This window comes from Aquila chrysaetos, chromosome 8 (assembly GCF_900496995.4).
Source record: "Aquila chrysaetos chrysaetos chromosome 8, bAquChr1.4, whole genome shotgun sequence".
Classification (NCBI taxonomy): Eukaryota; Metazoa; Chordata; class Aves; order Accipitriformes; family Accipitridae; genus Aquila; species Aquila chrysaetos.
The window spans coordinates 18,033,174-18,047,668 of record NC_044011.1 but is presented as its reverse complement, the minus strand read 5'-3'; the positions used below and the strand labels follow the sequence as shown (position 1 = coordinate 18,047,668).

The following is a 14,495-nucleotide window of genomic DNA, read 5'->3' as shown; positions in this document are numbered from 1 at the left end:
CAGGTCCAGTGAACAGACTTTCAAATTCAAAAATCCTCTGGGAACAACACTGGGAAATAACATGTATTGGACTTAATGTATGTTCCACAGGGTTATTCTGCTGGTATAACAGAAGAGAGAATGTCTCCTCAGTAAGCTGGCACAATCTGGAAGGAATCCATCCCTGGAAGGTCTGTAACCCAGGGGAAGAGGACTTAATCACTTAATCCTATGATTTGTATTTGCTTTTAATAGAACCTTGTTGCTGCACCAAAGTTGTTGTTGTTGAGAGAAACAGCCTAATTCTAGCTCATAGTTGTCTGTTACAATTCATAACAGGGCTTGGTCTAGGTATCTTTAGAAGAACCATGTCCCTTCTCCTATCCCTCTATTTTTTTTTATTTTTTTTTTTTTAATATCTTCATCTCCGCTTTGGAAAAACTGCAAATGGTTCTAGATCGCATACCTGTAACGTGAGCTGGTTTAATTTTATCCCTTGATCATTCACGCAAAATAGCAGATTTTCACTGCATAGCTTCCCATGTCATTGTAAGATTCAAAAGCATTTATTTAAATCTCTCTTCTAGAATTCAACCACTATAATTGCTTTATCTAATTAAATTCATAAAGAGCTACTGGACAATGGGAGCTGTAGCCCCATTTTCTGTTTTGACAAATTAAAAAAACAAAAAAAACCACCCCAAAAACCAAACAAAAACCCCTCAAACCCCCCTGCCATAAAGGATCTTCTGCCTTAGGCATCAAACATCTTTAAAGATCTGCTAACAAACCCTAACACTCAAGAGGAGGAAGGTAGAATCCAAGCCAGGGATAAGTCCATATCAAACTGGAAAAGTCCTCAGCAGTCTCCAAGAGCAATCCAAGTCTGGAAAGGCAAATCAAACCCATTTGATTTATATCACTGTTTCTTTACAGATGAAGTGAAAGTTCAAGTATTGACCACAGGAAAGAGCCATTTAATTTACATACTGTTCTGTTTCCAAATTATTCAACAACATCTTACTTTTTTTTGGATGACCGTATGATAAATATGGGTATAATACCTGTCCTCTGCTACTCAACTACAGAAACTTCACACCAAAATCTCAGTCAAAACTTTCTTCATTCTTACAAACAATCAAAAAATTGGCAATTTTCAAAAGCAAGTTTCTTATGCTCACAATATTTCTACAGATACAATTCATATACAGATATGAATGCCATAATCTTTACAAAAAGATAGATAGCTAAGAGCAAAAGTGGCTATAAACAGTTCTCAGGTTCCATTTTAAGAGAAATGCAAAGTGAGATGATTTTATGAAGAGTTCTTTTTTATATTTCTCAGCAAATAAAAGGAGTCTGCACACAAGGCCTGACATTCTGTATGTACACATCAAGCACTCAACTTTAACCAGAAAAGTTTCATATCAAATTTTACGAATTAAAAATAACAGGGTTTTACACCATGCAAAATGAAAGCAGTGGAGGATTGCAACTCTTAAGCTGGCAACAGCCTAACAATGGACACTTATACTTCTGTCATTCTTGTGTCACAAGATGCTGCAGATGCTAAAGCTATCAAGGGTTCAAAAAGAGATTGCATAAATTCACCACAACTATTAAAAACCAAATTATTAAATACCAAATCATCTGCCCAGAGACCCCTAAACTGCATCCTGCTAGAAGCCAGTGATGATTCCCTTCAGAAACTCAGCTATTTGCACGCCCTATGATACTCTTCCCCAGGCATCTGCTATCATTCACTGTTAAAAACCAAGATCCTGATGTAGAAACACCTTTGGTCTGAGCTGATATACTGTTCTTAGGTCCGTATTTTTGTGCCTGGGAAAAAGAAAGGTAAAATATCTAAAACTGGTTCAACACCTACACTGTTCAATTCCTTCATTTCCAAACACTATGTAGGGCACTTGTATGGCAGCCAAAATATTTATATAGTAACAGTTCTTAATATACTTACATCACTCATGAGGGCTGGGGAAGACACCACAAATATCACAAATATATAACTCTTCCTCCTTCTCCCTTAGCTGAATTCACTCCCCCTTTCAAGTTTTACTTAACACTTAAAATAGCTTTATGAGTAACATTTTTTATATTTTTGTACAACATTAACTATTATCCACAGCCTGTATTATCTGCAAGAGAGGATTTGTGTTAGTCAATCTCCCTTTTGTGTATTTTATTCAAATTTTAGACAGGTAGATCTTTGGTGCTGTGTTTTATTTTTCAGTTATTTACAACTGAAAGGATTTCCTAGAAGTCATTCCACCGTGCCATTAGAATAGAGAGATCTGTTCTTTATCAAGCACAGGCAGCAATTAACATTGCTAGTAATGCCTGGATGCCTAACAGACTAGGGTTCCCACGGTACTAGATACTGCACCCAAAACAGAATAAAAGTGAGAGCACTCTCTCCCTCTCACAATTGAAGAATTTTGTCAGCTATGGTCTTTCTCCAACTAAAGAGCCTCCTGTGGACTGTGATCCATCACAATCACAGCAGGCAGCCAACCTTCGCTTTTCGCAATAACTTTATTTGCTACTTATCTTCAAAAACATCGAAAACACTGCTCCTCTATCATATCCTTAATATACATGCAGAAAGATTCTTTTCTTTCATATTGTGTCCAATATTTATGGCTCCTTTCCATGTTTTTCGTCTGCTTAAATGGTGCCAGGTACCATTGGTAAAGTATTTGCAGGGATTTTCTTTAAATGGCTATGTGAATGGGTTTGGCCTTCCTCCAAATTTTACTTTGCAATTATTATTCAAACTAGTGAAACAAGAGATATATGAAGATATTATTTAGAAATCAGTTTAGCTCCAAGATACTTGCTTTAACAAATATTTAATGAGTGCCTTCAAAGGAGAGGAACCTATTCCATCGCACATACAAAGCAGAGGAAGAACCAACAGGATGGACTGCTATTAGTACTGAGAAATGCTAGATCTTTATATTCTAATGGGAGAGTTAATCTTCAAGTACATGCTTTACAAAGACTACTTTGCACTAGGCAAGGATGTCAGAGACTATTCAAACCCAGGGTACTAGGAAAGTGTACGACTACCAGCTGGGTCTGCTAGCTCTGAAACTATGCAGAAGGCAACAATCACAAACGAATCAGGATCTCCACGCTACACAAACAGCCCAGCTTTCCAGTTAGGAGGTTCTCCAGCCCAGCTTTGACATACTATAGCTATCAAGGATATGATGTGCAGCAGAATAATATTAAGGTCTTTCATGGGTATAAGCACAAAGTGAAAACTATTATAGACCATTTAAAAGATACTGAAGTTTTAAGTACCGTAAAATTATGTAAACAAAGGCATTAGTTAAAAATAACACAACATAGAAATAATGGATCAAATACAAAAGCATGAATCAAAACAAGAGTCACACAAAAACGATGAACACAGAAACAGGCAGAAAAACTTCTTGAAACTGGACCTCTCGGAACATTTCCTCTTGGATCCTTTTTCCAAATAATCTGAATTCACACAGATCTAACTGAAGTCTAGATGCTAGCCTGCCAACAAACAGGCATTGTTTCTACAGAGAGTGTCAAGTGAAATCACTGACTACGCCTGTAAGACTGCCAGCAAACATTTCATTACAGTAGGTAAGCCTTCGTCCCCTTTAATAAAAGGTTTACAGCTTAGATCTATGTTACAGGAGCTCATGTTTCTGGATAGCATTACACTATCTGGGAATACAGTTCCCATACTATTTAGTATACTATACAGGTCCCAAATTAAAATCCTTCCATTATCAAATTTTTCATACATTTCCTAACGTGTATTTTATCCCTAAATGACAATGCTTTAATGTATTGTCTTGAATTAAAAAACAAATAAATGGCTTTCTGTCCCTATTTTGGAAAATACCAACCCAGTAGATCTCAAGTCCTGAACTAAACTATTGAAATGCACCAATAATATAATTAGTGATAATCATCTGCACACCCCAACTGATAGAGCTAGTTGGAAAACAACAATTTAAGGGTGTGTACTTCACAGCTCTAGCATCAGAAGTTTGTTCTGCTACCAGGTGCATCACAAAAATGGGACACCGAAGGTGACTGGAACTGGTGGTTCCAGTCAAAAAAATGAAATGCGAGATCCTGTACCATTTGTACCAGCTTTGCAAGGTGGAAATGAAAGAAAACCAAGAAGATATGAGGATGTTGGCCATGTAACGCATTCATACACATGCGCGCGCACACACACACGTTTTCTTTCCCCCCTCACAGATATCAAGAGACATCTGTACAAACTTTCTTAGCAGTCAAGCTCTATGGTAATCAAACTAGAGACACGCACCATTACTACTTCAATCACCTTAACAGAAACTGTCCTGAATCATTCTCTAACTCATCAATGAATTTAGTTAAGCCTTCAGCAAGGTCTCTTCTGACACCGAGAAGTCTGTTCTACTTCAAGCACAGGCTTAGCTTCCAACCTTGGAATGGAAGGTACAGTATGAAATTACCTCAGGCATCATTAAATGATATATATATATGCTACAACAGAAAATTGTACAAAACAGAAAGGCGAGTTTGTGGTTTTTTAATTGTAAAAAAATAAATAAAAAATCTGATTTTATTGTTAGACCTTCTTATAGTTTCTTACAGCAATCGCAGGCAGACAATAATCTCCTTATGAGCCCTAGATAAGATCAGAATAATTACCCTTAGATAAGAAGAGAATAATTACACTGAATTCTTCTGCAAGGTGCTTTGAGACCTACTAATGAAAAGTACTGCTAAAAGCTGTGTATTGTAAGTATGCTTCACAATTACATAAAACAAGTACAACTTTTTCTAAAGGCTAGTTATAAACAAAACTAACTTTATTTGAAAGTTCAGCTGAACCAATCATTTTTTGTGATAAAAATGATTCAGTGACCTAAGGAAAGTTGCACTGCAACAGCTTTCTTGGTGTAAGTTTAGAATAGAACAATTTAAACCTATTCATCAACTTACTGAAGAAAATATATTGAATACTTTAAAATATCCATCATGAGCTCAGTATAGTTCAAAGGGTTTTCATAGAATAGTGAAAAGGGTTTTAGAATAAACATCTGTTGACTAGGTGAGAACAAATTCCAGTCTATTATTAGAAGCACTGATGTGATGTACTAAAAGAAAAATCATCTTTTCATGAAAGTCATTCACAACAGTTATAGTTGTCAGTTTTCTACGCTATTTTTAATCTTATAAATATATATACACACACACACACCAACCCACCACCTCCTTTCAGCCCCCAAGAAACTGATAATGACCTTCTTATAAAATTCCACTGGGGGCGTGGGGGGATTTGCAGATTTTGAAATAGCTCTACTTCGCTTGACATTCACGTTGCCTGTGAAGAATGAGGCCCACTCGTGCAAATGTTCCTTATAAGAGCAATCAGGTTAGGAGCTCCTGGCACGAAGCTATTTCTTGAATTAGGATTGCACAATCAAGTTGATAGCTAGCATCCCTAGGGATCACCATGATTTTGCTGTTACGGAAAAATCTATTATGGTATTATTGAAATAATTTTACCAGAAATCTTGATGTAGTGAGAAATCTGTTCTATTACTAAACATCTTCTTTTTGTACAAGTTAACTCTTTAAGCTTAAATAGAAATAAACGTTAGTGGTTCACATTCGTATAATGATCTCCAAAGCTGTCAAGATTGTATTACGGTAAAACACTTGCTATTTTGACCAAGTTCTTACTATACTGCATTTTATTAAACAGTTATTTTAGGTTTTAAGACTTAAATTTTGCAAATGATTTGTAAAAAGAGACATTAAGAAACAATTTTATTATTTACAGCTCCCATATGCATAGAAAACATCCACTGCAAATACCCCTTACCTATTTAAAACACAGTAAGTTGCTCGTGAATCGGTAATCCTTGGACAGGCAAATTTCATCCTGGCAAAATGAAATTACCTATGACAATAACACGAGTGCAATTGTATTTTTTTAAAGGGGACAAAGAAAAAACTTTTCTATTAAGAGGCCTTTGTCTCGTTCTTTTTTGAAAGCATGTATTTCTAAGTCACGGAAGAAAAAGGGCTCTTGAATCCTAAAACATCACATTCGACTCAGGAAGTCCGTTAACCTCAAATTGCTGGCGGCCTGGCTGGTTTCCCGAAGCTTCACAGCACGCTCACCCTGTTGTTACGGTGTTTCCTAAGCATCTGCTATGTGCCACTTGCAGAAACTGGAATCTGAACTAGACGGACCTTTGATCTGACCCCATACAGCTGTTTGAATTGTAAGTTTTAATGTTTAAGTCAAATATAAGTAGCGGATCAGTAAAGGATTCCTGCACTTTTTCGGAAACCTTTAGGAAGCCAAGGCGCTCGGAACATGTTCGCACGCAGACATTTATTGAAAAGCATGATGTGAAAACACAACACAAAAGAATGCGAAGGAGTTGCACTCGCTAGGCGAATTTTACCACACCGCAGGGCAAATTTCCGAACCGTCTCCCGCCCCGAGAAAGGCGGGGGCGCGGGGGCAATGTAGAAAAAGAGAAGGAAGAAAAAGAAAAAAGAAAAAAACAAAAAAACAACATGTAAAAAAATCGCCGCGCTACAGGCAGCGGGCAGAGTCACAGGTGATGCCGGAGCCAGCGCCACCGCTCGCCGCTCCGCCGCCGCCGCCGCCGGGGGCTCCCGGAGCGCCGGCCGCTGCCGGACCCCGGCCGCTCAGCCACGCGGAGCGGCGGCGGCCTCCGGGGGAAGGCGGGGACCACCACCCCCACCCCACCGCCCGGCTTTCAGAGCAGCAAGTATAAGGGAAGGACCGGCGCTCTCAGCCAGCCTCCCGCCGCCCCCCCGCCCCCGCTCCTGAGGCGGACGGGGAGGCAGGAACGGCGCCAGCCGCCCGGCCGAGGCTTAGCCCGGCCGGCGTCCGCCCGCCGCCCGGGGAACCGCCACGGAAAGGACGCGGCGCGCGCCACGCAACGGATGCGCGCGTCCCGGCGGCGCCCCGGCACCCCCCCACCCCAAAAAACGGACCGCTCTGCCGGCCGCCGGCACGCAGGTGCCCCCCGGAACAAAAGGAAGACAGCCCCGGAGCCGCGCAGCGCCCGGCCCATCCCGCCCCCGCCGGCGCCCCCGCCCTGCGGCCCTGCCCCGCGCATCGACCCCCCGCACTCACCTCGGCGGGGCGCGGCGGCGGAGCGAGCGGCGGCCACTCGCACCCCCGGGCTCCCTCCCCGCGCCCGCCCCGGCCCCGCGCGCCTCCCCTTCCCCCCCCCCCCCTTCCCTGCCCGCCCTCCCGGCTCCGTCTCTCACCGCTACCGGAGCGGCGGCGGCTGGGCCCGACTCCCCCGCCACGTGACCCCGCCACGTGACCACCACACTTCCCCGGGCCGGCTCCGCCCCCGCCGTCTCTCCCGCAGCGCCGGGCGGCGCCGGGGCCGCTCGGCCGGGCCGGGCCGGGCTGCTCAAACCCGCCCCCCCGCGGAACCGCGGGCACCCCCCGGTGCCCCCTGCAAGGCCACGGCCCGTCCGCGGGGTCCGGCCAGCGCCATGACGGCGCGACACTGTAACGCGACGTGATAACAGCTTATTTGACGAGGGGAGAGCGCCGGGGGGGGGCCAAGGCTGCCGCCAGGACGTCCCTGTCCCCCCTCAGCCCCTGAACTCCCTTCCCTTCCTCTGAAAAAGCACAGGACGCATTACAGAAAGCCAAGGCTGTGTGTGAGGGTGAGGGTTATTTGATAACAAAGCACTGAGAGCTGACGTTTCCCTCCCACCTTCGGGGCTAACACAGAAGGAAGGAAAAGAATTTGGTGCCAATAGCCGGGACCCCGAGTCCCATCACATACCTCACACTCCTCCCAGCAAAAATCACAGGTGCTGGCACCACTACATTCCTGTGTTTTGACTTAAACCAAAAGCCACAGCGAGTGAAAATTAACTGTGTTGATTAGTGCCCCATGCTAAGCAAAACCTTTGCTCCCAGCAAATAATACTTACAATAACAGGTCCAGGGGGTGTCTTATGGGAGAGAACGCCTTTACCCTCAAACTTGGCAATTCAGGATACAATCCAGGGATTATCAACACTGCAAGACCTGGGGGAGCCTCAGTAAAATGGGATTTGTATTGCAAACAAGCTCTGAAGCTGTATTCTGGTATCACATTCAGTGCACGTTCCCTTTCTTCAGAGAAGAGCAACAAAATGCCTAAACGCAAAAAGTAGGAAGCGCTTAGTAGTTTAAGGAAACCAGAACAAACTGTAACTATCGGCTCTAAAAAAGCCATCTAAAGAATAATACGTGGGGAGCAGGAAGTGAAAAGGCCCAATCCCCTGCTGGCTTTAGTAATCAAAACATACTGACCGTTTCGGAAACTAAAAAGGTAAATATTTTTCACACTGTTCCCCAAAGCTCCACAAGGATTTTATCTTACAACCTATAGCAAGAAGGGGCCAAACTTTGTGCCAGAGGACCAGCTAGGTCTGTGAAAACCTGGAAGACTGAAGCCTGAGATAATGTGTTAGAGCTAGGTATAGATTTAATCTGTTAATATAATTGTTGTTTAGAAAAAAAGTTTCTTTTTTTTAAATATTTTCAGTTGCACTACACAGGCAAAACCCTTGGGCGTCTGTTAAAGCTAGAATTACAGTCCTATAGTTAAAGGGCAATAAAAAGCTATCAGGGAGTTAGGGCTCCATTTCTGGGTACATAACAGCAGTTATTATCAACTGGTGAGCTGTGAAGACCAGGGTCCCTGAATTACCTCCCGGATATTTGCAAAAGACAACCACCACCACCCTTATTGGTAGGCTTACATTTATTATATTGGGATTACTTCTTCAGCAGAAAATTTTGAGGAGCCAAAACATTTAAAACCACTACCTCCCTCAATTTTTGTGTTTAACTTGAGCCATCAGTACCTTAGCTCAATTCCTAATTTACAGGCTATCTTAAGAATTAAGTTTAGGTAGTAAAGCAAAAAACATCAGAGAGGTTTCCAAAACACTGCTGCAGCTTTAACCCCCTTTGTAATCCTGTACTCTCCACCCCTGGCACATTAACTACAGTGTAAACGTGTTGCCTACTAGTCCCTTCTCTTAGCCGTATTAGAAGTTCTAGCTGGGTTCATAATCACAAGAGAAAACTATGTCTGGTAGTTGTTCACCAGCCACTGCAAACTATGATCATGGCTTTGAGTGATACCTTGCAGGAGTCTTACCCATTCTGCACACCACTACATGTTGAGGACTGACGGAAAATACACAGGAAGTTGAACCCTATCATTGCTGCAGCTCATTCTATCAACATATTTATATTCCAGAAACAAATTCACACAGATGCACAAGAGTCCCAGGAACTAGAATCAGATACTTCAGGCTATGTGTAAACCTTGCAACAGAGGAGCAATTCCCCATCTTTTTCATCTGCATGTGTGTATCAACAAGACCTGATTCTACATCAGGGATGAAGTACAGCATTTACCCATGTGCAGAAGGGGAGCAACAGCAGTCTCAAATCAAGTCCATAGTCTGAGTGACTGGAACCCAGGAGTATCCTTGCAGTTGAGACAAGGCCTCAGCTTCCAAAGTGAAAACAGAAGCCAAAACCTCTATTATTTATAGCAGTAGCACATGCTCTTTTAACTTGCCTACAGGACACTGCTGCTCTATAAATGCAAAGGCAGATCACACTTAGGAAAATACCACTACTGTATTGCATCAGGTTTGTGCAACTACTATTTTCTACTTTTTTCTGTGACTAAAGGTACATCTCTAGGATAATCAAGCATTTTAACACCCACTTAATTCACACTCCAAAGTATTTTTTAAAGATATGTACAAAACAGAAAACTCAAATGGGAGAGACAACCTTTTCCTTCACTAGTCTACTCCATCCCTCCCTCCAGTGTAATAAACTTGACCTAAAGCACCAGTTCATCATATTATGGAGCTAACAGCATAAACATTTCAATAGTCCAACTGGAACATTTAATGCAACTTCAGCAGTACAAATGAATAGAGACATTAAACTAAAATTGTGTTATCAAAATCATCATATCATGCAACATTGTTAGTTTTATTATGAAGCCTAAACCCCCCACTTTTTTTTTTAAAGCTGTGTTTCTACTCACTTCTTGGTATTACTGATCTACAGAAAAGCTTAGTTACCTAGCCAACTTGACTGGATAATAAAATATCACTCAAGAAACTGTACAGAAAAGTTTGTAAATTCATTTTTTCTATTGGAATATTGTAAATTTAAGGTCAAAGGCAGTAAGACACATGCCTTTTCAGAAGGAACTTAGCTCTGTTCGTTTCAGTCATGACCAGGCCTATGCTTGTACATGTACCCAGCTGTGAGAGTAAGCAGCTACTCCAATATCTGTCCCTTACTATAAACCATTAATCCCATATTCACAAACCTCTAAGAAACCAAAGGCTAGCCTCTTTTTCAGGAAGATTTTCTTATAATACCTCCTTTTTTTTTTTTAAAAAAAGTCAGACACCTTTAAAATAACTAGCTATGACCATTCATGAAGGCAGATGGTAAATCCCACTTGTCTATGAGCAACTACGTGAACTTTTTTAAATGTCAAAATTTTTTATTTCAAAAAGAAAACACAAGGAAACAATTTCTTCAACTCACCTTCCTTAGTCTGCCTAGCCAGAACATCTAATTTTTTTCTTTCCAGTTAGAATATTCACACTGTCCCACATTAAATGTTTCCACAGCAGATGCATTTTTTTTCCCCATGTCATTTCACTTTTAATGATTTCTTCCCCATTCACAAGCTCACTCTGTTCATGCTCATTTATACAACTTGGGTACATTGGGTCAGAAAACAAAGCACGGGACTTGGTTGCCTTCCAAATGCAAGCAACATTAGCACTACAAAGAACAAAACTGTGATTTCTGCAGGCATTATATTCCCAGAACTGGTGACCTGATAGTTCTCTATATACTCTTCATATGTAAAGTCAACGGTGGTTGTTTTTTTAATAATACAACCACTTCCTAGAACTGTTCCATATGCTCCATGAGAAAGGCAAAGCACACCTGAAAGATCAAATGTAACCATTATTAAGATCCTTTTGAATCCCTTCGTTTAACTCAGAGCTTTTGTTTGGTTGTTTTTTAAGTATTTTGGGGGATGTAGCTCTTCATAATTAACCTCATCCTAAAGACAGTTTAATTTAAAGATGCAGATCTATTATGTCCAGATAACTACGGCAGGAAAAATGAAAAACAAAAACAAGTTCTTGAGTTACCCAAGGGAAAAGTGGCCTATTTCTAAAAAAAAAAAAAAACCACAAAACAAAAACTTCTTGCCTCTTTCAGGTGTAATCATTAGCAGGTAAGCAAAATGAGTTCAACATTGGCATGCAGTTAAATCCACACTCAAGCTTCATTGTTATAAAAACTTATCAATATCTTTGAGTTCAACAAACTAATATGCCTAAGTATTTGCAGGACTGAGGTCTTTGCATTGAAAGTTTGCCCTGACTTTCTAAAAAATACAACATTTAAATTCTATTTAAACTACCAACAGAAAAAATTATTTTATTCCATTTCAGTCTACAACAGAGATGTAAAGGGAAAGCCTGCTCATACCTCTCGTTGCTTTGATCATCTACATGAGCTGCCTCCTTCAGACTGTGACTCGCTGTTTTTCTTGCTGGCTAGTAACTTTTCAGAAGACTGCATCAGAATTACTGCTCTACAACTCCCAAGCTGGACTTCCCAAAGTTTAGCAGAATGGATGTGGAAGGATGTCTGAGCTCAGGATAAGATTTTGATATGAATTTCTTAGAAACATAGGCCAAACGTAGTAGAAAGTCCACTGATATTTACAGGTTTCAAGACGACAAAATTCTCCAATTTCTGTTGCCCAACCTGAAATGTCTCTGGCTGGCAGTACTGGGTGGATTTCTTCAAATGTCCCTGCTCCTCCTAGCCATAGGGAGTTCTGCTATGTTTGAACAAATACAGATTTCTTTTGAACCCAGAGTCCATCAGTTGTATTATTCATCAGTATAAAAGCACTGAAATTTAGCCTTTTAGTTCAGTTTGTTTCCATTACAAGCTGTTAAAATTAAATATAATTAATAAAAAAAATAATCAAGTAAAGATTTTAAAGGGCTCCCAACTCAACTACATCTGCTACACAATCAAGAAGCCTAAAACTCAAATTAAGGTATGTCATTATTTCACTCCAGTTTCTTAGTCCTTCAGCAAAAAAAGGGAAGCTGAGAAATACCAAAATACCCTAAATTAAAAGAAACAGAAAAAATTGCAAATTGTCTTGATGCATTGTAAAAAAAGGATATGAACAGTTCACCTTGCAGAACAGTACCTCACAGGACCTAAACTAGAATAGGTACCTAAGCATCTTGTGTCACAATGGGAAAACTGTTCTTGTAGATGTCTCCGTTATTCTATCTTCCTCCTTCACTTCCATCTGGATTTCCAGCATGAATGACTGTCCCATTTTTAATACATTGGAGAGTTTCACATGCAAACTTGCTCACTTTCTTCATGTGCAAATCTATTCACTCATACTTATTCCACACACAAACTTAACTCATTTTTGTTAGCTTTACACGCTCAACTGATTCCAAAAGGCATTTTCCTTTTGATGTACCTAACTTTGCAATTTTCCTCCACCACAGAGGAACACATCAGAGAAAGAGAAACAAGTCAGCTTGCTTGGGCAGATTCCCCAAAAGAGCAAGGATTTCTTCAGTAGCTGAGGAGAATAGCCAGGCTGACTGATGATTAACCAAACCCCCCTGTCAACTGGCTGCTCACTTCAGCTTCTTCCTGCCTCATTTTTGTTGCGGAAGCAGTTACAACCTTCCACATACATTTTTAAACTCTGTGAAGAAGGGGGGAAATGTGAACTGGAAAAGTAAGATATCGTCCAGGGATACTGAAAGAACTGACGTATTAAAAGCAGCAACAATTTTTTAAAATTAAGTCTGCCAACCCTAGCATATATAAGAGAATACATTGTACCTGTATTCAAGAAAGGGAACAATAAGGGCAAGCTCAGAGTTACCCATCTGGTGTGAATGGCACATAAGGATTTGAAAAACATTTTGTAGATATGAACAAAACCACTTTGGTAAATGGGGAAAATGGGACAACATACACTAAGTTGAACAGAAATGCAACTTTTGCATTTTTTCTTTGTCAGATAACTGATGTGATAAACAAGGGAAATACATTCATGTGTATTTTTTTTAAAACTTTATGTACTATTTCAAATGGTGCCACACAAGATATTAAACTGAAGAGATGAAGATTAGTACAGATAGCAAGGGATGGGAACTAATAAGGATGGCAGTGGATGGTGCTCCAAAGAAAACAGACTGAGGAGATAATATAAATGGAGTCCCTGAACAATCAGTCATGATACTGACCTTTTTAAGATTTTTGTTAGTTGACCTTAGAACAAAAACATGAGTGTGCTGATGACAGCTAAAATTAGCTGATGACACAAACTTGAGAACAATACAGCCTAAAACCAGAATATATATATATCATTCAGAAAATGGATGACCCACAGAAGCAGACAAAAAAAAAAGGAAGGATGAAACATGATAGTACAGAGTTCAAAATCATGAACTGAAGGACTTACAAATATTCATTTTAAACTGAAGGCATCAACTGAAAAGAGAGGAGGAGAAAAATCTGTATCTGCCGGTCAGCAACATAATATCCATAAGGCATCAATCTGATGAGATCATGAAAGAGGCTAATACTCCCAGGATTTCCAAGAGAGATCTGGAATATAAACGCTATTGCACTAGTACTGGGAAGACTTCACCTAGAGTTCTGCATACAGTTGTGATCACTTACATTGAAGAATGATAAATTAAATTTGAAATGGGTACAGCAAAGGGCCAGGAAAAACAGACATGATTCTATCTCTATGTTACTCTATTAAACAAACACAGTCAAATTTTTGTCTATTTCATTTACTACATCAAGTCAGGCCCCCTTCTTATGCATTTCATAAAAAATTTAGCATTACGAAACCCTAGTTCAGTGAGACCTTTGAATATGTCTACAATATAAAAAAGCAATTAATATAACTTTCTCAGCAAAGCCCACATTAGAATATTAAAATAAATAGCAGCTGGTGGAAATACTTCCAAGGTCCCTAGGCTTTTCAGACAAGTGCTTTAATGGCTGAGATACAAATTTATATCTTTTTTGGCTTAAATCTACAGAGACCCATGCCATATATATATAGATTCTTCAAAACCTCTTATCATTTCAAAGTGTGGTCTCATGAGCAGTTCAAGTAAGAGGACAGCACAGCAAAGCTTATGCAATCCTTTTTTTGCAAAATTCAATGGAGACAACATTCAAATACAAAAATAAAGTTCTCAAAAAATATGAAAGAATAAGAGAAAAGCCATCAAAATATCCAAGGTTTTAAGCACCTGAATTCTAACAGCAGTTAGCTCACCAGAGTCCCAAATAAGTATCCTCTGTA

At 40.3% G+C, this 14,495-nt stretch overlaps 1 protein-coding gene across 3 annotated transcripts in view; it reads right to left on the bottom strand.

Annotated features, from left to right (window-relative positions):
- TULP4 (TUB like protein 4) overlaps positions 1–7,394 on the bottom strand; it is a 163,915-nt gene extending 156,521 nt beyond the window's left edge. Inside the window, exon 1 of one of the 3 annotated variants that reach the window (XM_030022841.2) lies at positions 7,303–7,394. The gene's annotated coding sequence lies outside the window, so the exon portion shown is untranslated. Of the gene's footprint in view, positions 1–7,165; positions 7,244–7,302 lie in introns of those variants that run through there. The other 2 variants (XM_041125470.1, XM_041125471.1) reach the window with 2 other exon arrangements.
- Between the last annotated feature and the right edge of the window lie 7,101 nt (positions 7,395–14,495).